The sequence below is a fragment of the Etheostoma cragini genome, chromosome 18 (genome assembly GCF_013103735.1).
Source record: "Etheostoma cragini isolate CJK2018 chromosome 18, CSU_Ecrag_1.0, whole genome shotgun sequence".
NCBI lineage: Eukaryota > Metazoa > Chordata > Actinopteri > Perciformes > Percidae > Etheostoma > Etheostoma cragini.
In genome coordinates, this window is record NC_048424.1 from 11,369,816 (window position 1) to 11,378,424 (window position 8,609).

The following is an 8,609-nucleotide window of genomic DNA, read 5'->3' on the forward strand; positions in this document are numbered from 1 at the left end:
TCAAACATTTATATTTGGACCATGTACAATCAACTACATGGCTTGTAGTTTGACTATAGATGCCACAAGGCTGTTACACCAATCGAGGATTTGGTCTTTAAAAAACAAGGTCTGGTGAACAATAATAGGTTGTTCAGACATTGGACTACCAGCGATGACGAACCATCAAAATATCACAAAAGTAGTTTTTTTTGGTACAGTTTGACAAAAGCAACAAACTTAAACGTGCACTGAAGAAAATTATTTAAGTTTTAAAAATAACTCTTGAAATGTTCAGCTTGTGGATACAGGAAACGGCACGGTTGGAATTTCATGTCTATTAACATGTACAACTTAATGCCAACATTACTCAACAAAAGTGGACAAAGTCAAATTTGTTCATCTCTAATAGCGCTGTAATTACTCTTCTATTAGTAACAAGATATTTCAGCCTCGGTGTTGCTTAGTAACCGGCAGAAGCAAAGACATGCTGTTTGTCCACAAAGTCAATGAGAAACATGTTTGGTTTGTGCCTCCCCATTAATCTGCACAAGACCTCATGACTCCTTTGGCTGGCAGCACTCCATAGGCGACAGGCTGTCTCTCACAATGTGTGTGCGTGTGTGTGTGTGTGTTGTAATGTACAGCAGGCCTAAAGTCCTCTATGGATGTTTGCAATTATATGCGTGTATATACAGTATAAAGGCTAATATAGTGTTTGAGCCTTAAGGTTCAATTTCATTTATAGGCCCCACATCTACAAACTAAGACAGACCACTTTGCTACAATAACTCTATTCTACATGTCAAAAGCTACTTGTGTTGGTAACATAGTACATGTTTCAAAACCTAGACTCAAATGAATTATGACTATGGGCTTTGGGAAAACTAACATTGGCGCACCGCTTCTGTCCGACCTCCACAGCCTGTATGGAGTAGCTGATTAAACCTAAGGTATCAGGAATTACTTGCTAGCTTGTTATTTCATGCTAATCATCAAAATACATGATCCCTTGTGTTGTAAGCCAAATTTAATAAAGAAAAATGTAAACTTAATACTGTAAAAGTGGAATTTCAGTTGGGAAACGTACCAAGCTAGGAAAAAATCAGCACGGTGGCAGCTCACCATCGGGACTGTATAGGCAGATCGGTGGGCCCTTAGCCGGCCCACGCTGACCCTTAGGCACCATGCTGCTGAGATTGCATAATATACTGTATATTTCATGGGAAAAAAATGCTTTTTTTTGTTGTTTAGTTTTTAAAGTTGAAGTTTATTGTTGGAGTAGCTGAGAAAATATACCTCTGGTTGTCTGTTATTGCAACTACATTTTAACGAAAAGTTACCTTTAAAAAAAAAAAAAGAAAGTAGTGTATTTTTTTTGTGGGCCCACTGGAGTTTTTTTTACGTCAGTATGTGGTATAGAACTGTGCGATTTGGAGAAAAAGTCATATCGTGTTTGCGATTTACAATGCTGCGATTACAATCGTGATATAATGGTATTTTTTGTTGTACTTTGTAGAACCTCTGTTGCCTGCATGCTGTGAAGCCCTCTACACTTCTGATACTCACCTGACCATATGAGACACACGCTACTGACTAAACAGACCGATTGGTCACTGGTCATCTGATGTCGCCACCAGATATCACTCTTTTTGCCCAGATGTTCATCCGCTTTCTTTGTGATGGAATTTTAAACCGCAGTGGATTTATGGGGACTATGGTTAACTGCTGCTTAGGTCTCTGCAGGGTAAATCGAGACAGCTAGCTAACAACTTTTGAACGTTCACATTTTGCAGCGGCACTGTGGCTCTGCCCGGTGTATAGCACTGCTCAAAACAGTTGTAATTGTTTTAAAGAAATTCCAATGAACTAGAGCATGTTTTGCTCCTTTCCCGGAAAGCTGTGCGGACTAGCCGGACCCTCCTCCGCAGTGCTGTGGAGGAAGGTTTGGCAAAGCAAGACTAGTGTGTGAGTTAGGAAGCTAGGAGAGCACCCCCCCGGTGAGGGGTGTCGGAGTAAGCGAAGCGGCCGTGTGAGAGACAAATCAGGAGGAAAAAGCGATAGCAAAGACAATGGAAAGTGAGTTAACAGAACACCAAGCTTCTTAAGACATGGTGGTTTCATCGGTTGTTGAATCTGTAGGTAAAGTAAAGGGTGCTACTAGGTGGAGTGCACACAGAGTTTCGCACACACAGCACACCTTTTTGTTTACTAAAATTGCACAATTTTTACAGTTATATAATCGTACGTTATGCAGTGCCATTGCGATTGTGATTAGATTAATCATGCACACGAAATGCGGTATCAAAATCGGATAAAATTGCCAGTGTGCAAATGATCCTTGAATCACTCATGCAGGATTTCTAATCTGTAACTCACTGATATTTAAAACAAACATTGCATAGTTTTCAAGCCACATCCTGTCGTCACTGTAAACAAAAACTAATATGGGCAGTCCCCTCTCACGTTCCCACTACATGCTCTAACACACCACAATGAGATTTGGACTTGGCAGGCTGCACTCTTAAACACATTCACTTATGTCCTAAAGGAAATGGCCTCACAAGGAGCTCAACTGGAAGTGTTCTTTTGTCTTATGAAGGTGCCTCTAAACAAACTCTCTCTTCTCTTATGCTCAGATAATCAGATTTATGGCCAAACGGGATCTGTAAACATACAAAGTAAGAGGTCTTCTTCCTCTGTCACCGCTGTTCACCCCTGCATCTGCCGACCCTACTCCAATTTCCCTTTGCATTCCCTTCCAAATGAAATAGTGGTTTTGCTGTGGCTGTAAACAGGGCTGATCAGCTGTGTTTTTTATGTTTGCAAAGAGACAAATAAACATCCTCGTAGTTAGGGTGCGGGCCGTCCAGCGGTCCACTTCTCTAGCCCAGTGACAAACATGTTTCTTTTATTACAAGGATTAACATCTAAATTCAGTTTTATCTTTTCAGCACCGCAAACATAATCAGTGTAATGGGAAACAGCACCCCACGCTTAAAACAATTGGTTTACTATTAATGTTTCCAAAGAATAAATACTAAACTTACCGCATTACTACAAAAGGGGGTTTGTCTGTGGAACAACTGTGATAGTGAGCTAAAAAAAAGTGTAAAAATGTATCCAAACTTAAAACAAATTCTATAGCAACAAAATATTGAATGGCTTTAGCTGGAGGAGTCATTTCTTGTGTGGTTATGTCTTGTTTGTGGCCTACTTAATGTTTTTTGGTTTATCTGTCCAGATTATTTTGTTCTTGTTTTTGACTAAAAGAGTTAATTAGTTAAGGTCGACTGAGTTTAACATGGACACTGATGGATGTGGATTGAATTTCTATTATGAATAATGAAAATCCCCTTTTGAAGATGAACAACATTATTTAAATTGCCTAATTGTTAAGTTATATCTTGCTTATGATTTAGTTTGTTTCTCTTTTTTATTGCTTAAATGTTTGACTACGTGTTTGTATTTTATTTTTTGTACGTGTTCAATGAATTGACTAAATAAATAATTAAATAAAAAAAAGATGGAATAACAAATAACATTTGAGAACACTTGAGAATTGATTTCTCAAGTCAGTAATTTAGTTTTTATGGCATTATGCTTTCACTCACTCTTTGGCATATTTAAATAGGATCCATTAACCTCAAGAACACAGATTTGCCAAATTACCAATGCATATTGATGAGGTAGTATTTCTTCTCACAGTAACATCATGCTCCAATCAAACGGAGGGGCCAAACTGCCATTTGTCCAGCAGCAGAACCTGTTTGTATCTTTCAGATATATTGGATATTCTTTTTGGAACAAATAGTCAGTGGTTGGTTGATGCACAGTATTGAAAAAAAATATAGACTGGTTTAGACATTTTGGAGGAAGGTTTTGTTGCAAACCTCTTTGAGCTAACCCAAATCCTCTTTCTCCTCCTCTCCATTTCTTCATGCAAAGACAGTTGTTGGGTCTGCAAACCTATCAGAGATAGGACAGCACTGAGATACGTGTTGCTATAACAAAGATCCTGTTGAAACAATCCATACTACATGCCATGGAACTTAAATCTGTGTCTCAGTTACAGGCACCAAATCAGTGGGTACCTCCAAATACATAATAGTTCCATGTTTTTTTGTCTTACTAGATTGCATTGCAAGCTGTCTCATCACTGTGGTCATGCTAATTGATCTACTATTTAAATTATGTGTCCCTTTAAAAGGAATTTAGACTGCAGGGCATATCGGGTCAGCACTGTGAGAAAGTAAAGACATTCGGCTTTATAATGATTTTTCCTCTTCAACCTTCTTTAGTTTTTAGTAGTTTAGTTATTTAATAGTGGAAACTTATTTAGGTACTAGATGAATTTTCCTATGCTCTTTTTATTTATTTAAATAGTTAAGAATCCACCCACAGTGGTGTATTTTACATGCAAAGGTTTATTCTAATTTCCACAATGATTTGCTAAACTGGCTCACAAGTTTCCAGAATGCATTCAGTTTGCACGCCAGCAGTCTCTCTGCTCTCTCTATACTCTTCTCCTAAAGTATATTTATGCTGTCAGCACTGCTAATTTTAGTTTGTACCGTGAGGTGTTGAAGAGAAAATATACGCCATCACATACACAGCTAAAAATTCGCAACAGTTTGTCACAGTAAGTCAAACAGCAGTTAGTTTGTCTACAATGAATTTAATTGCAAAGACTTAACTCCATTGTAACCATTGGCACTTTGTTTTCAGCATGGTAATGTAAAGTAGCAATACAATTGCACACTTGCTACATCTCATGTTCTCTTAAGAGACTGATATACACACAGATACCGCACACTTTATAGACTTCAGGTTTTTGTTAATTACAGATTAAACTTTGGCGCGAGTTCCAAGGTTGTTGTTTTTTTTACTGACCTGAGCAACGTCTGATTAACATTTGCGAATCTAACTGTGCATTCTGAAGAGTGAGTAATGATATAAGTAGTAATAGAACTTTTTGGATGAGACTTAAACCTCTGTAATCTCTACGTTATCCCCATAACACATTTTATACCCTGCCATTATCCAGCATAGTTTCACATGGGCTCTGTTTTTGTTAATCCACCATTATACATAATTTACTGTAGACTTGCAATTAACTTTGCACAAAGCTTCCTCTTTTAGGTGTTTTTTGACAGTTTGTGTAATTACTGTATAACTGCCACCAGCAAATGTTCCCATAAATGCATTTTAAAGACATCTATACTTTTTTTATGATGAACAGTTTATTGGTTTTTCAGAAAATTTAAACACACAAACATATCAATCAGAAAAATGAAGCATGCAACAAAGATAGAACGGAAGAGAAACCGCAACCATAGAAAAATAAACTATAAATGCATTTTAGAAAATTATTGAAATAAATAAATAAAAATAAATAAATAAATAAATAAAAAGACAGTGATGCACAGAGCCATATACAATATATATATGTACAGTGTTCTAACAAAATGTATCCCTCAGTCATGTTTCCTAGTTAAATGCTATGTTTATGAGCCGGAACGTCATTAAATGCCCAAAGAGTACGAATGATATTTTGCCACATTTGAAGTTGTAATCCTTCACTTTATCAAGCAACCTATAGGACAGTTGTTCCAGGGCAGCCAGCTGGCCCGGAGCGGCGCGCCATTAATCCAGTGCTGGCGCAGAGGAGGCCTTCCATTCTTTGACCAGAAGTTTCCGGTCTAATATGAGGACAGTCTGGGTCCAGTTAGAGAGTGGAGGGGTCAGGTCACTTAATGCAGAGGGATCCCCCAAGATAAACAGACTAGGAGTGAACGGTATGTTCTGGTCGACAATTTTCTCTACAATTGTATGTATGGAAGACCAAAACGCCTGAATTTTTGGGAAACTCCAGAACATGTGTACAAGGGTACCATTTTTGTCCCGATACCTCCAGCATTCCGCTTTATCAACAAAACCAACGTTATGCAGCCTGGATGGTGTCCAACAGATTCTATTCAGTATTTTGAATTGGATAAGTCGCGTTTGCAGTTTCCATGACCTTTTTCCCCCCATTTCTTAGAATTCAGCCCCAATCAGCATCTGTGAATGACACCTTTAGGTCTGTTTCCCGTGTCATTTTAAGGGACAATATATTCGAGTCCAAGGCCATAAGGACCATAGAGTAGTAAGCAGAGGCTTCGTGGCCACACCCACAAATTGTTAGACCTTCTCTAGCTTGTCACCGCTCGGTAGGACTACTGAAGGGGAGCCAAAGACCGGCACCAGGAGGCGTCTTAACTGAAAATACTTCCATTGTTGATTACGTGGTAAGTCAAATTCCTGTCTAAGTGCCTCAAACGATTTTAAACTTCCCATCATGGTAAAAGTCTCCAAGCACCCTAATCCCTTTTCTGCCACCAGAGCTTCCAACGGAAGGAAGATTTATTTATACAGAGCTTGGGCGTTTGGGCTCTAAATCAGCTTGCAGTTTGTCTAGCAGGGGGTCAAAATTTATTTTGAACAGATCCGTTAACATGGGGGGTGGAATGTTAACCCAAGATATTTAATGCCTTTCTTAGGCCAGACAAAAGTGCGTGACTGGAAGAAGGATTTGAAGTAATATGGTGTGAGACGAACAGCCTCAGACTTTGTCCAGATGACTTTATAACCTGAATTGATGAGAACTTGCCAATAATTGATGTAAGATATCATCTGCACACATCATCAATTTATGACATTTGTCACTGATTTGTATACCTGGAAAAACAGTTTCTCTACGTGTAGCCACTGCTTGCCGTTTGAGTGCCACTGCAAAACGTAGAGGAGAGAGAGGATCTCCCTGCCTCGTGCATCTTCCCATTTCAAATGGAAGGGATATGATGCCGTTCATAAGCACTGACGCTGTGGGGTGAGTGTATATGAGCTTAATCCAAGCTACGAACATTTTGCTGAAGCCAAAACATTTCAAGGTGGAGGGCCGATAATGCCACTCCACCCTGCCAAACGCCTTTTCGGCTTCCAGCGAGATAGCAGCCATGGGAGGGGGTGTTATCCTGAAGGGCCCACATAATATCACTAAGTCTTCTGATGTTGTCAGCTGAGGCGCGCGGACGTGTAAAGCTGACCTGGTCAGGATAGAACAAAGACACTTATACTTTTAATTGTCCAGCAACATTTCGGTTCCATTACTTATGCTCAAGCAGGATTTTGTTTAATTTTCAGCCTCGACAATTACACCTCGTCTCCGTTGATAAGATCAGATTGGTCAAACAGGCACGGCTCTTACATCAGTGTGGTAAATGTAGACAGAAACCCCAGGGTCGGGCGTATTAAAGCCCCACAACGGCCATAATCTCTACGTCTGGCTTAGATTTCACTCCATCCATTACAATTTGATAAAAAAATCAGGGCTACTAAACAAAATACGGAGATCTAAGAGCAATCCTCCTCCTTTTCAGGAAATAAAACTGTCCAGAGACACCTAAAAAAAGTGGTTTATGGTGAGATGTGTGAGGGAACTTCCAGAGAAAAATCTACTAACCCTTTTAGTTTATCTTCAAATCATTTGTTCTTTGCCAAGAAATGCTTTAAGATCAACTGCTGAATTACTGATCTATAGTGTTCAGTGCCTGCTCTCTAAGGGGGTTGCTAGAACATCTGTTATCATTTTTTACTTTTAATGACATAATGTTTTAATGTGGGGTTCAGGTACACACTGCACTGATTTACCAGCTTTTTTAAATTAACAATTGAGCCAGCAGGTCAACCATCAAAACACCAAGAAAATTACAAACATAGTGTACAGTCAAAGGAACTGGTACCTCATTTTAAAATTGATTCTGCAAGCTGACCGGCAATTTTAAATCACTCTGTTATTGCACGAATGATAAACCCAGGCCCCTTCTTGAAGAAACCCAGTTTATTTTGACTCTTTAATCTATAGATGTAGAGGCAACCAGATCCAGGCCGCACCCCACCCCACACACTGTAAAGCATGAGTCAAAAAGTAAACAGTATCTGTGATTAATTTCCCAGCAGTGGTAAGTGTCCCACACATGCTGGGTGGCAGTGACATTCAGGCGTCTGCTGGTTCACTGATAGTTTGCTTACTGTTGCTATCAAACAAAATTTATCAGATGTATTTGATAAATGAATCCCAAGGCACGGCTTCTTATCCAAATGTCAGGCCTCACACAGAGTGCGCTGTGCTTGGAGGCAATCAAATGCAAACTTGTTGTGGTTTTATTGATATGTCCGAGTCAAAAATGTGTCATCTCGCTAATACGAGCTAGAGTATCAAATGAAATAAAGGCACGGTCTTACGCAATCACAGCCCCTCAGCATTGATCAATCACAGCTATTCAAATGTGACTGGGAGTGGATCCCACATAAAGATTGTAACTTCAGACTGAAACATTGACAATTACAGTGCACAGTGCCAGAGCTGCTAAAAAGAAAATTTGGTAAAGAGTATAATCTGGCAACGTTGTTGCCCAGCCTGGGAGGCAGTAAATGTGCAGGTTTACCTCTTCCCAGAATAATAGGCCCTGGAGGCTGTCTAGCAGTGTCACTGAGCTCTCATTAGCATGTAGCTGCTCACCGTGAGCAGAGTAGTCTTACCTCAGGGGATCAGGGGTGCATGCCCCCTCATCTGGCTCTGATTTACA